Source organism: Chroicocephalus ridibundus, chromosome 1, assembly GCF_963924245.1.
Source record: "Chroicocephalus ridibundus chromosome 1, bChrRid1.1, whole genome shotgun sequence".
Lineage (NCBI taxonomy): Eukaryota > Metazoa > Chordata > Aves > Charadriiformes > Laridae > Chroicocephalus > Chroicocephalus ridibundus.
The window spans coordinates 211,662,385-211,686,406 of record NC_086284.1 but is presented as its reverse complement, the minus strand read 5'-3'; the positions used below and the strand labels follow the sequence as shown (position 1 = coordinate 211,686,406).

The 24,022-nt window shown below is 40.1% G+C and overlaps 1 long non-coding RNA gene across 1 annotated transcript; it reads left to right on the top strand.

Annotated features, from left to right (window-relative positions):
- The first annotated feature begins 504 nt into the window (after nucleotides 1-504).
- LOC134511052 (uncharacterized) lies at nucleotides 505-23,233 on the top strand. Its single transcript, XR_010069785.1, has 3 exons — nucleotides 505-601; nucleotides 20,793-20,904; nucleotides 23,140-23,233. It is a non-coding gene; the product is annotated as an uncharacterized LOC134511052 (long non-coding RNA).
- Nucleotides 23,234-24,022: the final 789 nt, after the last annotated feature.

Here is a 24,022-nt window from a genome sequence, read left to right as displayed (position 1 = left end):
TAGGACACTTCTTGGATGCACCCGTAATGGACTTTTAACGCTTACATTGGGATGAGATGATTAATTTCACAGAGACAGCTGATTCTCTACTACAATCAGTGGCCTTACTAAAAAAGCTTTTAAGCAACTACCTTGGACAAATGTCTTTATTTTGTAGATATTTAAAGCGAGATACGAGGCTTGCGTGCCTGCATCAGAGGCTGTGGTTTAACCTCATGTGTTGACTGCCAGAAAACAATTCCAAAAATGAATGCTGTTCACTGCAAGGAATGATTTCCCCCTAACAAATTGCAGGAAGAATGCAAACAACAAACAGTGTATCCACAGCAACTCCATGAGCTGCAAACCATTCCTTTGTAAGCCTTCGTTTTTAATTGCTTTTGTGTCCCTAGCTCCTCCTCCCTCTTCTTCCATGAGCCCCTAGTTAAAGAAAGATAAATGAGAGGTTAGACTCTTTTATGTTTTCTGTTTAAAGACAGTCATTTGTACACCCTCCCCCTTCCTTACCAGCTCGTGAATGCAAATTCTCTTGCGGTAAGACTGGCTCGGAGTTACCTCTGAGAGATGTGGACTTTGCGATTGCCAGGAGGTGATTGCTATGGTAAGTAAAAAGCTTGTTTATTTCTTTGATTGTTCTGTTCTGATCAGCAGAAAATAAATAAATAAATTAAAAAATAATCCGTTGATCTGGGGGCTTACTGAATGTTATTTAAAATAATGCAACCAAAGCAAAATTGGCAGCCTAGTTTAATTACCACTCCGATCCAACAGAATTGAGGATGGGAGTTTTTAACCAAGTATCCATTTGCCATAAAGTTTTTCTTTCCCAATTCTTCATCAAAAATGAGTATTCATGCCCATGAATGACACCTTATCATGATGCTCAGGAAAAAGCTAGCCCTTAAATAATCTATGCACCTACATCAAGAGCACAAAGACATTGAAAATGAAACGAACAACCATTTGAAAAACGGATTTTTTTTTCTGAAGAAACACATGTAAAAATAATTCAGTGTGCGGAAGAGATTTTCTGGCTAAGTACAGGAAGGCAGTGATAATATCACAAGATGGGTTAACGGAGAGCCGTACGCAATCCAAGAGCTATCCTTATAAAGCTTCTGAACACAGGTATGGAATGGGTCTGAACACAGGAAACTCACTGATGCTTGGGAATAGTCTGCCTGGGTAAGTCTGGCAGCATGCTGAGTTTCTGGATGTTAGGTGGGCAGTCCAGAAGACCCCTCATAGCACAGCCAAGGCTGTCATGGCCTATCTCCAAGTGTACCAAGATAAGGAAGGACTTGATTGAGTGAGAGACTCCTCTTTGAAGGTGTCCCTCCACCCACTCTCCTTCCTTATAACAACTGATGTACCCAGCAAAACAGCTCATGAATGGTGATAACAGAACCAACATTACCTTAGGGGTCATTTCATAAGCATAAATCCATGCTAACCTTTTGTATCCGTGCTCTAAATTCCCGTAGTTTTTCAGAGCAGCTGTCATCCTTTCATGATATGCCTTGTTGAAGTCAACACTACATACAGGGCCAAGGCTTTCAACATATTTTGTAGACAAATGAAACTAAGCAGCATGGTTTTGACCATCAGCAGGCCTAAACTGACATATCTCCTGATTCCTGTTGCCAAATAAATCACTCTTATCAGTAGTGAATTTAGCAGACAATCTCCTAAACTGCAATTCGTACTAAGAAGTAAAGGCTTTTTAATCCCTCATAACCTTCCATGGAATAATGCCTCTTTTACAACAGTAGGCTCTGGACCTGTCGGTCAACTTAATGCCTGGAATAATGCTTGATGAACTATCTTCTCATCTCAAGAGCAGGCACTTACCTGCATAAATCTCTCATGTAGAGATAAGAAATAGACATATACCCAAATGGGCTTTCCTTGTGAAAGGTCAGCTTTTGAAAGGATTTCCTTAGTCCCCTGGAGCCTCAGCAAAAGATAACATTTCAGAACTTGTCGTCTGCTTTCTACTCTATTTAATTAAAGTCTGCTGCTCACTTTGATGAAAATATGTTTCCCTTATGATTAAAAAGCTCTTTTGATTAAATCATTTTGCCTAGACAAGTGGCCTGTAATAATAATAAATTAGAATATTTTTGAAACAACATTCTTATGTGTTAATCAATTGTAATTCAATTCTACATAGTAATTGACTGGTACCCAGAATACCTCACCCACCAGTTGAATGTATTACTGTCACTGGTCAATCTGGAGCTCCTTCAAGGCGGATTACGGTATTGATTTTATGCTGTAGAGAAAGAAAGTGGGAAAATACCAGCCCAAATCAATGCTAAGAGACCCTCGGTCTCCCAGCTAATCTTGTAATCTGAAGTGCAGGAAAATGCAGTACAAAGAGAGCTGAACTAGTTTGATGGAAGTAATCTCAACGTTAGAAACTCAATAGTAGCATGAATAGAGTGTTAATCCCAGAAGAAGAAATCTTGCTGTGTGATTTCTAACCGTCTCAGATCCCTGGTATAGTTCTCTCATTTGTGTTGATCTGAGATGACAATGAACAGAACAAGATTAGGTCTCTCTTTATTCAGCTGTTATAGGCATGTTCCAAGGTACAAAGAACATTTTTGGTCTGCTTAATGATACATGAGCAGCTTGTAGAAAAACTGAAAATAAACCAGGTCTTTCTCTAGTTTGATTAGACTCTCTTTCCTTCTTTGCCATTTATTAGGAAGAAAGGAGAATATTTACACAATAAAGTTATGAGCATCTTCATTCTGCGCTAAACTAGAGACACTGATGATCTGGCATCTGGGCTGCTTGTGTCATGATGGTCCTTGGGGATTGAAATATTTCCTTTCTAATCAAACTTAGAGTCAAAAATGGCTTCACAGTAAAGAGAAATTGCACCTCCTTCTTTCTGCAGTATCAGAGAGAAGGCTGAAATACTTGCCTCAAAAAATATCACTTGGGTTACTAAGTATTAAAATCTTCAGCCTCAAAACCTATTGTTTGTTTTTGCGCTGAATTTCACACTCTAGAAGTTTTTTGTAAATAGTCATTGATATTTCAGAAAATAACCACTTCTTTTTTTTTTCCCCCCCTTTTTTTTTTTTTTTCCTGTTCAGTAAAAAGACTGTGGTAAGGAGCTCATTTGCTATATTAAACCCAAACTCTCCAGCTTAGAGACCTCAGCTCATCTGGAAATTAATGCCTTCCCTAAGCTTGTTTGATCCCGGTGTTTTTGAAGCAAAGGCCACAATATATATGAGTGACAGACTTTTATCCCCATGAGGCTTAGCTGAAGTCACCAAGCTGTGACCTGTGCTAGATAAGAGTTAGGTCCTTCAGAGGTAACGGATAATGAAATACTGGACCACTGCACCAGCTGACTTCTCTGTTCATCAGCCCCAGTTTAAGGTCAAATGACAAACCTCAGGCGACAGAAGAGAAAGAAACACAATCCATCATTTTCCTTGATCACTTGAAATGTGAAAGGAAATAAGGTAAATATTTTGGCGCAGGTAATTATCTAACTGCTGCTGTTATAATTCTCTTTTTTTTCGTATTTAGACATACCAAGTAATTGCAGAATCTGCACTTAATACCTATGTATTTTTGATACCTAATTGCAACAGGATAATATAACAAAATCCTCCCTGAGCAAGAGCGTATTCACAAAATCTCTTTTAGGTACTGATGGCATCGAAAAAGCAGATGAGATTCCAGTAAAAATCCTCCGGTCGCAAATAAAAGTGACATGAATCAGAAAGACTCTTTTAGCTGAGAAAAGCATGACTGAAGGAGTTTTAAATTACAGGCATTTCCCAGGAAAAGGATTATTTAGAAATCTGAGTCTCTCTGAAGTGGTCCTCAAAACTCCATCTTAAACACGATACTGAGCTACTTCAGCGCATCCCAAGCCAAAACTGGTGAAAACTGAGGAACCTCAGCACTTTTGCGGCTCTGCTCTGTGTGGAGCAGCAGGGGATCAGAGACTTCAGAGTAACCGAGGTGCTCTCTTGAGACTGAGGGGGGGCCAGTTTTCACCCTGGATCTGCCACGAATCCACTTGAGCACGCGACGCCCACCACTTCTGGTTATTTAAATGACAGGTTGCCCCCGTGGCTGGCTGAGATGGTCACAGCTCAAGGGATCTGAATACTGAAACTCCTAATCCAGGACACTGAAAATCTTAAATGAACCTGAGACAGCTACCTACCCTCGACCTGTCCGAGAGGGCTTCTGGACTTTACAGAAGTGCGGACTCAGCAATTCGTGCAGGGTCTGTATGCTGCCACTTACATGTGATCCTTGTTTTAGACGTACCAACAGCTGGTTTAGACGTACTGACAGCTGGTGGTCTGACTTTTTCCTTCACTTATTTCAACACATGCTAACACATGCAGGGAGGCATAATTTTTTTCTTCTCCCTAAATTAAGAAAATATGTCTTTTTTGCATTGAGAAGAATATGCTGGTGGTTGAATATAGTGAAGCAGACCAATAATCCTAAAATTGACTACGTGTTTTTAAAAATCTAGTTGATTTTTAATATGCAATTAATGAAATATTGCTCTTATGAGACATTTCTATATATTGTTGTATGGAATGCAGATCTAATATCTTCCTATATTAACATTGGTTAAAATGTACAGTGCCAAAAAGGTGGGACTATTCTTTTCTTTCAGACTACTCATAAATATAGAGTTTATTAATTTTACTTCTTTTCTTTCCCTATACAAAAGCACAGCACACCTGTTAAGTAATTGTGTTTGCACAGAAATGCTCTGACTGCAGTATATGGACATCTCTTTGCTAGTCCTTGTGCTGCTTATGACAGCACAGAACTAAAGTATCATCTTTGCCTGTGGGAGCAAAAATAAATGTTGATTAGGATATTGATTTAAGACGATGAAAATTCCAGATTCCAATCTACTGTAAGAAGAAAGCGCAGGTTGAAAAAAGGCAGAATGTTCTGATGCAGCAATAATATCATCTACTTATCAATACTCAAGCTAGAGGAATCTTCTAGATTTCTCTCGGATGCTTGGAAACAGCCAAGACTCACCTAAGACACAGAACTTCCCTTTCAGACGAGTATGTAATTTCCACGAGAATTGCACTAGCTCAGAGATTTAATTTTCCTTCTTGAAATATCATGCATTACAGAGACAAAATAATCTTCCACATTAGCAGCAACACATACTATGCCTAACTTAACAAAAAAGCTATTTAAAATAAGCCAGGTATTCTTCTTTTGTTTTTTTGTTGTTTTTTTTTTTCACTAAGGAACTTATTTAAAAGCTTTCCATGGTGAAAGCTCTTTACAAAAATTAACTTAATTCAATAATGTTATGAGAAAGGAAGTAATTTTTATTTCAATAGTTTCACAAGAAAGAGAGGCAGAATATGCTTCTGACTATGTTAATAATTAAGTACTTATGGAATTCTATTTCAGGAAATTGCTGATAAAAGGAGAGTTAAAATAAAAAAAAAACAGAGAAAGAAATCTAACCTGCAATGTTCCCTTCTTTCTGTCTCTGTCTCCTTCAACAATAAGATTCCCCATCTTACTAACACTCAAAGAGGTCTGTTAGCTTGTCCAAAATAAAAGAAAGCATTGACAACAAAAGAAGAATTAGGAATTATCTAGTATGGCTTACTGGAACACAATGATTCTGAGTACCTAGGAAACCTATAAATAGTAAGGGATGTAGAAGTGTTGTGACATTAGCTTGTCAAATATTTCAGTATTAAAATTCTTGTTAGAGACTGATCAATAGTGGAGTCCTCCCTCTGTGGAGCTGTTTATAATTTTCTGAATAACTTTTTTATTCGTGGAAGTGTTTGCAGATCCTGAACCTTTTATAAGCTTATAATATAAAGAGCTGGAATACAGAGAAAAAGCCATGCTTCTGCAGGGACAGCACCCAGGGGTTTGGAGAGCAGTGCCGATGTCAGGCTGTTTGCAAATAAATCCATGTGGCCAACTGCAATCTTCAATTTTTTTCACGTAAATAATTCTGCTTTCCTACAAAACTGCTTTTTGCTGCACCATTTCTTGATAATGAGGAAGGTTTTAGCCATATAAATACTGAAAAAAAATATTTATATCACTATTTTCATTTATAAAATGTCACTATCATTTAATACAGGTGGAAGTACAATTGCATATATCTTAGTACAGTAAAAAAAGCACCCAATGGACATGTAAGAATTTACAGGCATCCTGTATACTGAAGCTCATTTGCGAAACGTATTTGCTTGACAAGTATGCAGAAAATACTTAAATGTCTTTATGTCATCACTGGACATAAAAACAGGCTAGAAGCAGAACAGTTTTCACAGCAAATCAAGAGATTGTTTGAAGGTGATTTCCTTGTTTTCCAAAAGTACCTTATATTCTGTTCTTTAAGGAAAGGAACCAATCCTATAGAAAGCTATGATCTAGAAATGAGTCAAAACTTCAAAGGAGCAAAGTCAAAGAAACTCTGCTACTTCCTTAGTAGTTTGAAGGAATCAGTATAAGGACAAGTGTGTATGAAGAGTATCTGAAAAGGTGTGTCTTAAAGACTTTTCCCAAAATGGAAGGCATCTGGGGAAAAATCTATCTTTTGCTTTTAGCTGCCAGTGGAATTCATTGCTGACTTAAAAAAATCTATAATAATAGGTCTTACAATATGGACCTCCAGTCCATGGATCAAGAGTGAGTAATCGTTTTGCGCTAACTAGGAATGTGCTAATAATAAATATTTTTTAAAAAAGACGACTCCTACCAAGCAAGCTGTTCACCACAACATATACTATAGAATTTAATATGTTCTCAGTATAGCACCACCTTGATGGGAAGAGAGATTTCTATAAAGAGGCTGCCCTTGGTATGCTGAGAGGGATGGGATTGGGTGAACTGTATATAAACGGGTGTTACAAGTTGTAAACGTTTGTCTGAAGATAACTTCAGGTGGAGGGGTTTGAAATTAATAGTAGATCTGTTTGTGTTGTTAGCTCATGGACTAGTGGAGGTGAGACATCTGAAAGCGTATCTGGCAGTTGCTTAAAGCAAACATCTCATTTTAAAGAGACCCAGTCTATGGAAGCTGTCAGATTCCTGTATTTATAGAAGCCTCCGTTTTCTCTGTCAGTCTATAACTCAGGGGCACTTAATTGAGAACCATTTAACATAAAATTACGTAATGTTTGCTTTTATTTCCCCAGTTAATTGGTGGACCAACACTTTCAAGAATGTCATGCTCTTATCTGCCACACTTCAGCTGCTTTCCTCTTCCTTCTTTACCTGAACTCACCCGTGATTCCTTTCATGTAGATAGCTGTTAGTTTTTTTTTTTCTTTAACCATAAAATATCTGTGTTAGAACAATTCACAGAGGTGTGAAATGAAGTTGTTTCTAAAGGCACAACTTCTGAAGAACACTATCTCTTGGAGCTTTGAGGATTACATGTGTTAGACCAGTCCTCTGACCGTAAAAGCTTCTCAGGCAACCAGTAGCCATTAACTTCAGCGAGAGCCTAAGACATGAATATTTTGGAACGGAGGTTTGACAGACTTGCCTGAGTTCAAAGAGATGTTCAGCAGCAGCGCAAAGAATTGACCATGAATTCTGGAAGGATAGCTGAACAAGAAAATCATCCCTTTCTTTTCATGTGCATGGGTGGAAAAGACAGAGGATAGGTCTGGGTGGTACGTATTTGAGGTTAGCCACTGTTGAGGACTGTTGTACTGATGCACTGCTGTGTACAAGCAGTTACAAGACTAGGCTTTAGGCTCAGTGAGGTACTGCCCCTAGGCATGTTACTGCTGGGGGACTCCCAGGAGTGACTTAATGATGGTGCTGACATGCTGAGAGTAGTTAGCAAGCTAGCAAGACACCAAGGCTTGTCATCTTGGTTCATGAGCCTTGACAGCCGAAGCAATAGTCACCTTATCTAATTTTAGACGTCTATATTATAAACATCTGTATCAGAGTTAATTATTCAGAATATTTTTACAGGCAACCGAGGGAAAAAAGCACTTCTAAAGAATGACACATATAATGGTTTTAGACATCTGCCTTGAAGCAAGAGTTAATCTATTCCTCTCCACTAGCTGTGAAGAATCTAGACAACTAGCTTATGTTTTGTACTGCTGGATTTCACCCAGTGAATGCTTGCCTAGATGACTACTTCAGGTAGGATGCCTAACCTTTAGACTGCTAAGTGCCTGAATTTTACCCTCTGTAAACAGTGTGGCAGTTCCTTCCTGGAGTGAGGTTACATGATTGCATGGCCAGCAGGTTGAGGGAGGTGTTCTGACCCTCTACTCCACTCTCGTGAGACCGCACCTGGAGTACTGCGTCCAGCTTTGGAGTCCTCAGCACAGGAAAGACATGGAGTTGTTGGAACAGGTCCAGAGGAGGCCACAAAGATGATCAGAGGGCTGGAGCACCTCTGCTATGAGGACAGGCTGAGAGAGTCGCGGTTGTTCAGCCTGGAGAAGACCCTGTTCAGCTACAGAGAGACCTTATAGCAGCCTTTCAGTACCTAAAGGAGGCCTATGGGAGAGATGGGAAGGGACTCGTTATGAGGGAGTGTAGAGATAGGACGAGGGGTAACGGGTTTAAACTGAAATAGGGGAAATTTAGATTAGATATTAGGAAGAAATTCTTTAATGTGAGGGTGGTGAGACATTGGAACAGGTTGCCCAGGAAGCTGTGGCTGCCCCATCCCTGGAAGTGTTCAAGGCCAGGCTGGATGGGGCTTTGAGCAGCCTGGTCTAGTGGGAGGTGACCTTTAAGGTGCTTTCCAACCCGAACCATTCTGTGATTCTGTGATTCTATGATTGCCTAGGGTCATGCTGAGGGGGCTGTGATATTCAGGTTACATAGGCAGAGTGTACTCAAGCTACATTCAAAGTGGAAAAGAAGTACTTTGTCTGATGGTAGTCCTGGCACTGGCCATCTTTTATATTGTAGATGTAACTGGGGTATTAGAGTGAACCCTGAGACATCATTGCAATGAAACATGCATAGCTCATTTGCACAGAAAGCAGAAAAGAGTCTAAAAGTTTTAGTCTATTTTCAAGCTTTCTTGCATTTTAGGATCATATATAGCCAGAATATGTTTTAACAAATCATAGAACCACAGCGTGATTGATGTGGGAAGAGACCTTTCAAGGTCACAGATTCACAGAATCACAGAATGGTAGGGGATGGAAGGGACCTCTGGAGATCATCTAGTCCAGTCCCCCTGCTCAAGCAGGTTCACCGAGAGTAGGTACACTCTGTCCCTTCATCCAGGTCATTGATGAATATGTTGAACAAGACTGGACCCAGTATTGATCCCTGGGGAACAATGCTAGTCACTGGTCTCCAACTAAACTGTGCTGCTGATCACAACCCTCTGAGCTCTGCCATTCAGCCATTTCTCAGTCTTCCTCACTGTCCTCTCATCTAACCCACATCACCTAGTCCAACGTGCCCTGTTGAAAGCAGATCAGCTAAAGCAGATAGCCCAGGGCTGTGCCCAGTTGGGTTTTGAATATCTTCAAGCATGGAGACTCAACAACATCTCTGAGCATCCTGTTCCAGTATTTGGCCATCCTCACAATAAAAAAATTCAAAAAAATTGAATTTTTTGTATTTCAGTTCATGCTTATTGTCTCTTGTCCAGTCATTGGGCACCTCTAAGAAGAGTCTGGCTCCCTCTTTAGTCCCCCTCAAATGATATTTATTTATATAGACTGATAAGATCCTGCCTGAGATATCTTTTTCCAGATTTCTCGGGTCTCTCAGCCTTTCCTTGTATGACAGATGCTCCAGTCCCTTCATCATTTTTGGGGCCTTTTGCTTCACTTGCTCCAGTATGTCCATGTCTGGTGTTTACTGTGGAACCCAGCATTGGACCCAGAACTCCATAAGTGCTTAGCAGAGGGGAAGGGTCACCTCCTTTGACCTGCTGGCACCACTGCCTAATGCAGCCCAGGAGGCTGTTGGCCTGCTTTGCTGCGTGGGCACATTGCTGGCTGGTGGTCAACATGTTGTCCACCATGTATATCACACATCCATCATGTACAGCTTCTCATGAGGAGAGGAATGCAGAAGCCACCACATGCAATATACATTAATTACATGAAATGAAACTTCAGAATTAGTGAGGACTTTTATACGAGATCATAAAGACAACAGGAAGCCTGTAACCCTGTAACACCAAGATCTAGCACATACTGAATATTTTCTACAGTTTAAGATATTTTTGCATCTGTGTGGGTCAAGCTGCTTCCTCTTCTTCTTCTTCTTCTTCTTCTTCTTCTTCTTCTCCTCCTCCTTCTTCTTCTTCTTCTTCTCCTTCTTCTTCTCCTTCTTCTTCTTCTTTTATTTATTTTATGAGAAACAGTCTATTGGTAAGTAAACTTAGTGCTAGAAGATTATTCAACTTAAAAGGTTTTTTTTTTCCTTCGCTCCTGCAGGAATGTTTCCATTTACTGACATGACAGATTCCTTGCCCTAGGACTTCCCATGTCAAAATGATAATGTATTTTTTCATTCATAAACTTGGTTGGACATGTAAGACTAGGTCAGCAAGTGAGGCAAGAGATGACACAAGACAGAAAGCTCAAAACCCATCCCAAAGAAAGGAAGGATATTAGGTATCATTTACAATACTAAAGACTGCTGCTCTGAGAGGATGCTCATATCTTGTAATTTTCTGTTCGCAAAAGTCCCCGATGCCCATTAGCACAGCTTTCCCCCAGCTAAAATTGAATGTTTTACTCCAAGTGTTAACATTTCTAGCAGCTATATTGTTTTTTCTTAAGATACGTTTGTTAGAGATTGCTCCACTGAACTCCAGCAGCCGTACTTAGATAGAAATGAGCTACACAAAAAAAACCCCATGATCCCAATGCAGAAGGACAGTTCCCTGTGAGCTACCTAACTTATTGGCCTAAAAAACAGAAGAAAAATTTTTACCAAAGAGGAAAAATAACCTAAAATACACATCAGAACAATCTAAGAGCAGGCAGCGTTCACAGTTCTTAAAGGGAAGGAGGGTTCTGACATCAGGTAAAACTTGAGAAAAATAGGATCCCCAGCATCATTTGTATTTTAGCCATTACAATTTTACTTAAAGAGATAAGAAAGAACAACTAGAGGATGTGAAAGAAAACCCTGTAGGTGTAGTTCTGTGGGGGATTTGGGGCCAAAGCTTCTACAAAAAAGACCAAAATTGTGTTTGAAGGTGAGGACCTGAATAAAGAACAGTGTAACAGTCACACATTATCCCAAAGCTTGCTCAGCCAATAGATATAAAAGAAAAATGTTCATTGTTTTTGTACCAATGGTATCATTTTCAAGTATTCAACTCAGAGTTTCTGATTTTGGACAGGGAGGTCTTCAACTTTTGCTGAAGGGGGCTGAGATACTCATTGCCATTAAAATTCAGATTTAGGATGAATTTCTGTAGGGCTTAGATTGACAACATCTGGATTTTTGCCTTTTTTTGAAGGTTGGTATAGGTCAAATGCTGTTGTAACATTGAAAGAAATACCCAATCCCCTAAATTCTCTGGACTTGACCACAGAAGAGAGTGAGATATCTCACAGTGGGAGCTGAGACAAAGACTGAAACTGGAGAAGGTCTAAATTTCTATATATGTGGGGTTTTTTTTTTGAGCTGAGATCAACATTCTTCAGTTCTCAGGCATTTTCTCTAACTGGAGAAACTTTTCTACTTCGCCATTTCAGCAGATCATTCTTCCTATTTACAGTGCTGAGGGTGTCAATCGAGCATTATATGTGTTTGGTGTCCTTTGCCCAGGTGCTGAGAAAAACAAGACAGTTTATCATAACTTCTGCTCTGTTCTCTGCGTTTCCCACAATAGGCTTTTATTTGGGGGTGTTATAGTGCCATCAGGAATATGTAAAAGGAGAAGGCTTGTACTGGCTTTGTATTAATGCTTGGCACAAAGAGGATCTTTCCTCAGAGGGACTCTACGTGTAATTTTTTAATTATTTTTTTCCCCCAAGCTTCTCCGAAAACTGTCATTGTCTGGCAGTTCTGCCTTGCCTAGAGCCAAGGTGAAACTGAACCCTGTGCCAGCTACCTGCTACCAAAGCAGATGAGCAGCAAGAGACCGAGCATTTTCCAGGTACCGTTTTTCAAGGAATTATTCCCAGCAGAGAGCACCGGGATGCCCATCCATCCTGTGCTTACTGACCTGTGGCTGAGGACAGTTGCCAGCACTGATTCATCTCCAAAATGGATTAACTTTCACAGCTTCTTCATATCACTAGGGTGGGACGGATTGAATGAGGAACGCTGTGAAAGACCAAATGCATAAAAGAGGCTTCGAAATGGAGCATTTACCCTTTGCTCTGCCCTCCCCATGAAATGGGACTGAGTCGGCTTTAGGATTCAGAGTCATTTCCAGCTCTCTCCAAGGGCTCTCACGTAAGCGTGCAGGAAGGCAGCACAGGTTCAGGCCAGCAGGCATAAGGGATGCGTGTAACCTTATCAAAGGAATCAAAATGCTGACACCCAGAGTGGCACTGAATGCCAAAAAGCCCCAGAGAGGCACCCAGAAAAGTCAAATACTAGGATGCCTCATCCACTTCAGTATGCAAAGGTAAGTTGTTTTGTCTTTTTTTTTAAATGCAATACAGGTCTTCAGTAAATGTATTTCACATTACTTATATTAATATAGACCAATTTGTACCTGCTGAAGATCATAGAATCGTAGAACAGTTTGGGTTGGAAGGAACCTTTAGCGGTCTGACTGTGTGTTTTGCTATATGAGGTGTAAAGCCACTGGTGTTCTGCATCCAGTCCAAGGGCATTAGGTCTTCTTCCACGCGCCTTTCCGTGTGTGCTTCAGTTCACCTCAGCGGTACGCTTAGGAGTATCTCCTTATCATCACCACATAGCACACAGATTCAGATTGCAGATGGAGCTCCTAACACACAAACTGTAGCCCTTTAGGAAGGCATTACACCAGAATATCATACCGGCACTTAATTTGTGCTAATTACTACCAGGCATTCAACCCACAGCACCAGAGCTAGCCTGAAGCAGAGATGCAGGAAGGCATACGGTGTAGATGTCAAGGGCATAGCGTCACTTTATTCTCATATTGTGCCTCATAGCCTGCTAACATAGACCAGCCACTTACTTTTTCCAAAACTAAAATTTCTTCAAAGTCTTGTTTCAGCAACTTTCTCCTCTCCTCCCCGGTGATATCTTGCCCACCGTGCAATGGTACATTAATCGTTCCCTTGCACTTATGCAAACGTCTGTCATCAAGAGAAGCCAAAATCACACCAAGATAATAATAACAAAAAGGTGCCTCCAAAGCATGCAATAAAATAAGTAAACAGCAAGTGGGAAAGATCAGCAGCAATGCATAAGGGGGTGTGACGAAGCTGAGAGACACAGGGACTGAGCTTCCAGGGACTTGGAAGCTGCTAAGAGAGCAGTTTTACGCTCCAGCCCCAAAGCAAGTACTGTAAAATTCCATTTGAATTTTTTTTTAGCTGGAAGCTCAAACACTGCCACATGCTGATAGTGATAAATCCAAAGAGGCACAACCTTTACAAAGCAATTTTTATCAACACTAAGAAGATGCTGCCTCAGCAGCCTGGAAAAGCAGAAAACGTTGAGCTTCCTGTAACACATATGGTAATTTTTGCTAAATTTTTGATTGAGTGGTGAATTTAGTGCTGTATTATAGAGTTTTACAGTGACTTATGTTTACGGCTAATTAAGGAGTGATGTTAAAAAGGTCGAAAAAAGTTAATAATATTTAGCCCTTGGGCAGGGTGTTAACTGTGAACTTCTAAAAGGCCTTTCACACATGAGTCTTGTGCAGTGAGGGCTCTGCCATGCAAAATCGCTTTTATCAGCTGAGGAAACGACATTGGCAGAGGTCAGCCTGCCATAATGCAATGAAGCCAATAATATTTTAAACTTTAGTGCTGTCCGTTAGACACTGATTTCCATCATTAGGTACCTAAAAAGGCAATTTTTCAGAGATTCCGATCAACTCCTGATGAAGTCAGTGGAAAATATGGCTTCACTGGTCTCTTAAAATGAGACTGCTTTATATCTGCATGTGGTGCTGGATTTGGTTTCCAGCCCTAGAGATCTGACCCTGCAGTTCTGTGAACTGCTGCAGCTATTTATACATTGAATAAAAGGTGGTTATGAAAATCAAGAAGTCATCCATACGACGAGACACACACCAAAAATATTCAAAAAAATCGTTTTAGATGTTGGGCTACAATGTCATTAGGTTCGACCTAGGAGTTAGCTGTAACTTCAAAACTACGCTTACCTCAACTAGGGAGCATCCTAGAGTTCTGCTTCTATATTTATCTCAAAGGATTCTGGCTACCTAAGCCTGAAACATGGGGGCCTAATCCTGTGTCTGGCTGCGATATAGAGGTTAGGGTCCCTCTGGTCTATGACTCTCCGTCTGGCAAAAGCACAATTCATTTATACCTACAGTGCAGTTCCAACAGAAAATGCGATGCCGTAGATACTGTTGAGACAGTGTCTCTCCTTTTACCCACTATCCTTGTAATTGAAACACTTTCCGTATTGTTGAACATTTACACTGAAATTACCCTATACCAAAAGAACTCATCAAGGGCCCTTCATCCTTCACAAAACTCACTTCCTCAGAAAAAGGATGACATTTCCTGGCCCTATTAGTCAAACACAAACCTTTTCCCATGCTTCAGACCCAAGTTTTCTTACTTTCTCCTCCATTCCTTGTTGTCCTTTTTACGTATTCCCACACTAGGAAGCCAAATAGATCCTGCCCACCTTCAAACTTCCACTATGATGCATATATTTAAATCAGGATGTGCAACCCATGCCCTCCATTCTAAGTCCATGTCCATCTCGGTTCGCGAGTTCCCTAACACTGCTGTCTGCATCCACAGTCACAAGTTCAAGTCCCCAGATGGCAGGGCTGCTGCAGAGTGAGCACCAATTAGTTTTAACTTCACTGTTCATCAAATATTACTGTTTCTGGGTTTTTTTGGTGTTTTTTTTTGGTTTTTGGTTTTTTGTTTTGTTTTTTTTTTTTTTTTTTTTTTTTGCAGATGGAGCCACTGAGGTCAAGGATAAATCATCTGTTAATTTGTAAAATATTTGGTTCACAGGTCAAATTCAGTCCCTCCAAACAACTAATTGGGCTATAGGTCTGGGTCAGGTGAAGGACACTTGAGAAAGAAGATGTCAGAGAATGAGCTGGAAAATTGAAGAACTATTTCAGAAAACCAGTCTCTAACAGTCTGTTTCCCAGAACTTTCTGCCCTACCTCCCTTGGTAATCTAACTACAAATGTGTCTGCCACTTGACCAGAATATTGACATCCCTCACGGGAGGTTACTTTCCATTCACGTTAAGAGCACTCACTCTGTGCTGGTCCTTACATCTGGTCCCTAACACATGCTTACACTTTTGCTAATACAACGGGCTGTAAAGCCACAATGCCTGCACCTTGAATACAAATATCTTGTTAGTATTGGTTGAGGACTTCAGTATGGAGACTGAGAGTACCTTTAAGAATGTCTTGAACAGCTTACTTCTACCAGAGGATGTCTTTTTTTCCTTTATTTTCTTTCTTTTACTTTTCAGTCTCCCTCTTTAAGGTATTAGCAAGATTACAATACAAAAATATTTGTAATATTTTTGAGTTAACAAAGAGATGAGGAGAGCACGATCACAGTTCCCACCTCATGAGAGAAAATTGGTTTTGAAGGAGCAAACTTACAGGAAAACTTAAAAAATTCTCACTTGAAGGTAATGCTGATGCTTTATAATGTTGCTGCCACAATGTCATCATGGACATGTTATTATCTCACGGGGAAGTTGGAGATGTGTTTATCTGACATTCTAGCAGAGTCAGCTCTACATGTCACTAGCTCACAGAAACTAACTGCTAGCAAAAATAAAAGTGCAATAAGAAGTAAAAGACTTTTCTTTTCAAGTATGCTTCAGGAAAGAAAGAATATCTATGAACACAGTCAGTTTGGGAGTTCTACTCAACAGCTACCAGTGAAGAAAAGTGACACATCTTACAAAGATCCTGTTTCCCCAGTTACAAAATGGTTTTCCCTTTATCCAGTATGGATGGGCAGTGGCACCTGTGTCAGTCTGTTGGGCTTTTAACTTCCAACTAGTACTGTCCTCTACTTTTCATGACATTTAATCACTGACATGACTGATGCCTTAACACCCTACTTCTGTACTTTGTGATAAACCGGACACAGGAGATGACTGCTGCTATGAGAGCAGACCCTGGTGAAAGCCACAGAGCAGATGTTAGTAACAGGTGCAACACAGCCTCGGAGCCCTTGCCTTCAGGTAACACCCGCTGAATGCCAGAAAATGCTCAGGAGGACAAGGGACCTGAAAAGGGATGTGTTTCTTTTGTGTGGCCTAGAGATTAAAGGCTAATTAAGCTAGGCAGCTCTGCTCCTTCTGCCTTCAATGGAGTGCTTATATCCTTTTCCAGGCAATTATTAAGAACTGGTGCTGCCAACATGCATTTTTTAAAAAACTTATGCTAAACCTATGTTGGAATTAAAGGGTTTCAAACCTCGGCCACCCTGTGATAGTGGCCATATTAGATGACTATGAAGGCACGTGAAAATGACAGGTGAGAGTATAGCTATGCAAATTCTAGGTACTTGAGTTGGGGTAGATGGATCCTTTGAGAGTAACTCTTCCTTGAGGAATAGATTATGGACTTCCTATTATCAGTACAAATACTTGAATACTTGGTTACTTTAACATATTGATGCAGCAGGTCAGCTATACTTGCATACTCAAATGCCCCTCGCCATCATTCTTTGCAGTGTCTTTTTCAAGCATTCACATTTTGAAGGGCCGAAAATACAGGACTGATGGGACCCTAAGTCAATTCAAGCCATCAAACGTATTTGATGCAATATTTTATTTTTACCCCCACTGTGTCTAGCTGTATTTGATGACCTTTCTGCATAGAAGTTTTGTCTCAGCACTATGCAAGAAGAATGCTTATGAGGACAGGGAATAGGGTTGACAGTAAGGTGGTCCCTCCTGTGACTGGGGAGAAGGGAAGCAAAGATCAGGCCATCCAAGGGGTGCAAGGGACAGGGAGGGTCACTCCACCACTGTCAGGAGGCAGGACCAGTGGGCTGATGTGGAGGGAGGCTGTCAGTCCTAACTTTCCATTGATCCCAGAGGCCCGTCTGCAGGCACTGACAGTCCATGATGGCTCATTGATTTCAGTTGTGTGGTGAAGCCAACGCTTGTATATGCTTCAGCTCTCGTCCCTTGCAATACATTGTCATTCCAGCTGTCCCTATATGAATTCATCCTCCTTTTTTTCCCTTGTTTGAGAACAAATTAAACAAAGCAGAACTGCAAGTTTAATAAAAGGAGTAAAGTTTCTCCTCTGGCTGGCAGCACATCTGATAGGGGCCTTAATTTGTTTTTTTAGTATTAAAAGACTGCTGTCGTCTCCTGCAATTTGTGAGCCCCGCCTGAGCAATGAACATCTTGGACTTTCCTGAACTTACATTTATTATTATTAAATAGAACTTTAAAATGGCTGAGTGTTAATGCTGACACTGAGTTGGGTTTGTGATTTTATTTACTTACTTGATTCTTATTTATGAAGGCTTGGCCAGGTAATGAAGCTTCTCGGTACTGAAATAAAGCCTCATTAGAATCAAGCAAGGAAGCAAAGTGAAATAAAGGTGATGTGAATGCTGTTCACTTGCTTATTCATTTAAATTGATTTTTCCTTACTGGCTGAGAGCATCTATCAAAAGAACAAAGCCAAAAAGAAAAGAGAAAAGTTGAGTTTGGAAGCAGATTACTTGCGAGCCATTAAGAGTTATGTGATCTACAATATCATTGTTTCCATCAATGGTAATGGCAATTTTTTTGCCATGGGTTTCAGCAGAAGAGAAGAGGATGACAAGCATGGGAAATCAATAAAACAAATGTCAGCAGTCATAATTAGTGCTTGCCAAATCTCATAATTTCATCGAAGTATAGAAATCACTCATATGCTTAAAGCTCCTGGAATCTTATCATTATGAACAATTAATTTTTTTTTAAAAATATACTCTGCATGACTGCAGAAGAAAGCTTATATCTATGAATTCCAACAGTTAAAAAAATAAGGCAAGCACACAAATCTGAAATATATTGATTTTATACTGGTATCATGAGTTGGTCATGCATTGCGTTAGTAGTGAAATAATTAATGATGTCTTTTTGCACAGCAGGGGCCAGATATTCACATGATAGTAATTGATCAACTCCCTTTGATTGCAATACAGCAGCCAAACTCAGTTGATTTACGAAAGTTAAAAATATCACTTATCATTAAGAAATGAGACATTAATGTATATTTTAACAGGATATATATTCTTGCAGTTCTCAAGTATTTTTGCTTTTCACCTCATCCGTTTCACTTCCTGATTTCTACTTTTCTATGATCTAAATAAATGTTCTCTTGAGTTATTTTTTTCATCTTGTACAGACAGGACATTTGTTTCCTTTATGAAAATATGTTGGGGCTTTTTTTCTTCACTAAGAATCCTTATTATTTATTCTTGAAAAATGGTTCGAAAACCTTCAAGCAATGAAGTTATCACCTCTGAGGAACCTGCAGTCTGCAGTCTGTGGGGTCTGAAAAGCTTTCCCTAACCTACAGTGGCAGTGTTAGATATTTTGTGCCTGTTTGGTCTAACTGCTGTTCCTGCCCTTTGCAAGAGAGGCAGGAGGAATGTGCTTCCGTGCCTCAAGCAGGCCAGGTTGCCATCCAGCTTATCATTTTAGGTAACCAATGAAACTGATTTTATGCTCATGTTCTGGGTTGTAAATGCTGCTGATTCAGATGAGGATGTGTACTTGTGGGACGTGGTACTAACTTAAGCAAATTAGACTTGATGGAGACTTCGGTGTTTGGGAATAGTCTCCATACAAACAGGACTTGGCCAGGAAGCACACACGTATCTACTGGTAAGCCTTAGCCTGATAAGCCAGCAGGTTATGACTGATTAATGAGGATTTAGAGGGGGGAAAATTAAAACCCATTCATGGTCTGATCTGGTTCCTAATTCTTCACTTAAATTCAGTATTTGGAAGAATGTCTCAGGTAACAGCTACATTCATGCTTTGTCCGATACGTATTTTTTAAATCACGCTAACTTTACTTTATAATTGTGCAAGACACTTGTGGATTGTTTCATTTTGGTTAGGCTTCTTTCTCCCACTTGCTTTTGCTTTTAAGATTTCTTTTGCCTTTTTTCGATGTATTTAATTTTAATCCGTTATTTCCTTTCTTCAGCTCTTTGGTTTTTGTTCTCTGTCCTTCTCCCTCAGTGTGCGGATTACCAGTGTTGTATGGATTGTGATTGACCAGTGTGACACTGGAGCAAACTAATGTCATGTGAGTTCGTTAGGTATAGCTTCTCCCTAACATTGCCATAGGTAATACGATTTGTCTTAATTTTGGAAGATGCCAGTTGGATGTTTCCTACATAAATCTGCTATTACTCCTAGCTGAGATAAAGTGTCCTACACAGAAGGAGTAGAAGTGTTATTACTACATTAATGTCAAAACACAGATTATATTTGATCTTCCTTTTCCCATTTCACCTACAGTCCTCTAACAAGACATCCTTGTTGGGCTGGAATTTGGTGTCCTCTGCATGAATGACGATTACGAACAAATCCATTCTTACTTGATTTTATGTCCTTCAGTTCTTGGCCATCCATGGACCCTGTCATGGGAATTGACTGAGTTCTCCTTTTAACAATCCTTAGTGCTAAAATGAGGCTTAGACTACTGAAGGGCACAATATGAGCCGTGGCTTTCCCTCCATGGCTTGGAGACCTGTCAGATGCCTGTAGTTATACTTGTCTCTTGTGTAGCGAAGCACAGCATGTGTCACTGTGTTTGTTTTTTATTCCCACTTGAAGAAAGCTTTGGATAGAGCAGAAGTGATGGCAGAAAGGATATTTCTTGGCATACATACTTGTTAAAACTTTTTCATTTGCAGGTGCAACATACGGAGCTTGAATTTCCAGAATAAAGGTGACATTTTTTCAGTAGCTCAGGATTTTGACTGTTTTTCATTAGAACGTTACAGAAAACATTGTTAAAACTTAATTGTTTTTAATTGGCTTGCACATCTGTAGATTTTAAAAGCTTCCTATAATATCAGGACAATAAATAGTGTCAAGATACTAGCTATTGAAAAAATAGTCCAACTAAGCTAGCATAAAGCTATAGATTTACTGGTTTCATAGTGCAACAATATTTCAGTCGGCATAGAAACCATGTTATGTTTTTAATATACTCTTCTGGAGTTGTCTTTATGTCCGTAGCCCAGGAATGACACCAGCTTTCTTTTTTTCGTGCTTCTGCCAGATTATTCTCATTAACATCACTTGTAAATCTGTAAAAATGAAAGAGTGCTGCTCCGTAGACAGTCATTGAGGTTGGGAAGTGACAAACAAACCAGCATTTGCTAAAGAGCAGACTGTCGAGCAGAAGTGACAGACAAGGCCAATTACCATATGCAAATGAGATAGCATTCATTATATAATTTTTAAAAAAATCCATACTTTCAAAAGCACTGCTATTTAGGACTGATTCTCTAGCTGGATGAACCCTGTGGAGTTTCAGGTTTTGTGAGCTTCTGCATCACTTTTCACTTTTTTTTTTGTAGAACGGTAAAATGTATTTCTGTTCAACTCAATTTTTCCTAAGGTTTAACATTTTACTTTTCCCTGTTTCTCTGCAGGAGAATGTTGAGTGCCTTTAAGAATAGATAGTTTATTGCCATTTTGAATCCAGACTGGTCCATCTACTCTATTCCTTCACAGAAAACTGCAGATGCTTCAGAGAAGACACAGGTAACCCTGCAACATGGTTATTTGTCTCAATTTTTTTTCTACTGTTCTGGAGTGGAGTCTTTGCCTGGATAAACTCCAAGGCAATGTCCTAGCTCACTTGAACATGGCCATGGCTCTGTTCCCTTTACCTTCAAAATGTTGGCCTGGGTGTAAAACATATGATCATAGCATTTTTTTTGGTGACAGAATGTGAAGTACACTTGCAATTGGTGTCCATTCATCAGTGTTCAGTGCAGAGTAGTCGTGTCAGCCAACCATCTTCATTTATTTGTCAGTTATAAGTATCTGCACCAGTGTCGTCCATCTACAGAGTGTTTGTTCTGCATTACCCTTCCCTACAGTCACATGAATCTAAGTGAATCCATAGGAGAATAATTCAGTCCCCTAGGACTTGCCTACGTGTCAAAGTTATTAGGAAATAAGTGAGGAGATGAATTTGAAGTTTGGTAGCTATTTCACACTGTACCTGATATTCTGCACCTCTGAGTGATGCTGAGCAAATCTTCACAGAAGCAGTAGGTACACAACACATCTAGATGTGGCTGGTGTTATATTCCTATGATCTCCCTTGTGATGGCCAAGCAATAAGCCAGATCGGAGAACTGCCTTCCAGAAAACTAACCCCTAAACACCCAATGCTTTCCTTCCGGCTAGGGCCATTATCTTAGTTCAGTTGTTATGTGAGTGTACAAACACCAGGACTCACACAAAGAAAAGAACAGGGAGGGGAATGGATGACCAAAGGTATTAGTGAGGTGGGACAACTGATTTTGGTGGCACTGCCTTCAGCTGAAAATGGCTGTGAAAGCCAGAAGCAATGTGTAAGAAGCGAAGTTTTGGGAAGGGGAATGAAGAAGTTATCCACGTCATCTGCTCTGGATGTACAGCTTTAGGTGTGCAGTCTGGAGGTCAATCGACAGTGGCAGACTCCTCCATGGGAGTGTGCAAAGCATTTGCTTTGGGCCCGAATGGCCTCTTAGAGAAGCTCACTTCTGTCCATTGACTCTCAGCAGATGAGGCAAAGGTCGATGTTTTTTTTAGTGCTATTTCCTCCCACATAAAGTACTAATAGCTCTTGTTTAAAAGTTTCTTTTACCAGTTTGGCTAACATAGTTAGCTAATTATCGTGGTGATTATCATTCGTCATAGCAGTTGTCTCTAAACCCTGTAGAGCTGATTAAGATGATTACTGACCCAAAGAGTTTATGTATTTAAGAAAGTCAGTGAACAGTTTTCCCAGAGAGAAGAAAAACAGATTTCTGGGAATAAGATCCACTGCCTGGATTCTTGTGGAAAAGGTGCTAGCAGATTCACCTCTTGCTCACAATCTCCAGCATTTCTCCAAGCTTTTAGTCTCCAGAGCAGAACTATGAAAGTTGTACATCCTTGTTTGCGAAGCTGCTGTCAGTACTTTACCAGCAGTGCCCCAGCTGAGCATATTTCACTGTATGCGATGGCTGTATTTAGTAAAAGCAATCATGCTGACACCCTGCATGATGGAAGTCCTAATCTGTGCAGTGTCATGCACTATGTATCACTACGAGGGAATCTCTAGTGACTCGTTATTAATGAGAGGGAAGCAGTGACATTATTATTATTATTTATGACTTATCCTGCTCCACAGATGTGTGAGGCACTTTAAAAAACAAATAAAGACGGAATCCCTGCTGATAACTCTGTGGAGCAGCAAAGCACACTTGGCATCCTCATGATTCCTGCTGCAAAGTGTCCAAAGAAAGTAGACCATGCGGCAGCGAGGACAGATCCATCTTCTAATGCTGTCAAAGAGATCTGGGTAAATGGAGAGTAGCCAGCACTGTAGCCCCCTGAATAGACATAATTCTGCTTATTATTTCCATTACATAGTGTTCTAGATCCTCCTTCTCCCGTCCTGGATTAGGGCTTCATGCACAAATGGTATGAAGAATTAACTTCCAGGCTCACTTTTGCCACCCATACAAACTGTGAGGCAACTGCATTATTTCCCTATAATACAGAATATAGGAAAGCAAGGAATGTGTTTACTTTGTCTCACTTTCTTTACTTGCCACCATATATTTTAAGGGAAAAGAACACATTATATGGAATGACAATGGAGGGAGGGAAAAAACACTCAGTGATGATTAATAAGCAGATACTATTCTAAAAACTAAGAGTGAAATAAAGAATTATTGTTATTAATAAAAAGCATCACCTCTTGATTTTTTTATATTGCCATACTTTCCTCTTTTATAGCTCTGTAGTGTCTGAGAGCCCTGAGCTGAGTTAGAGGCAACGACAGTGTGACATGAAGTATATGCATGGGATACGAACCTTTCACTTCCTGCTAAATTTTGGTGGGTTGTGTTTGTTTGTTTGTTTGTTTTTAAATCTAATCAGCATGCGGAAACTGCTGATTTCTCCAATTATAGGTCATTTTTTTCACCTTCCTCTCAGCTTAATCACCTGCGTCTTCCGTCAGCTTCCCTGGTTTGCAGCTACCAGGAAACATCCTCATTATTTCAAAGCAGTATCGGGTCTGCGGCAAGGTGTATTGAACTATTAGGTCCCAAAGTAAAAAGGGGCTGTGAAACTGAAACTCAAGAGCTGCTTACACATGCTTCATTTCGTCATTACTTTCACAACCAAAGCCTGTTATTTCCACCAAGACCTTGCTCTGAATGAACATGCCCCGTCTAGCACCACTAGCGGAAAGTGCTCGAAATAATTCAGGGATACACACACAAAAAAACCAAAAGAAATGTAACGAGAGATCAAGAAGGTCATTGTCAGCACTGACTAGTGGTTCGGCACACCTCATGTGAGATGCTTTACCATGGATCCGTAAGTGGGATCAGTGGCTTTTCCAGAAAGGTCTTTGGATGGGAGAAGGCCGTAGCCTCAAAATGGGATCTTTGATCCCTAAACTTTATTTCCTCATTTGGTTCAATAGGGAGGAAGTTTTGCTGGTATATTCATGGTGTGCTGCAAAATGTGTACGTTTATTCAATCACGTCTTAACCGAATGTTCTGCTTGGTCTTAAAAAAATCCCTCAAAACTTGGCTTGGCTCCACTCAGTTTGCAAGAACACCTTGATTTCTTCACGTTACTGTAAATTTTATGAAGGTAACACCCCTC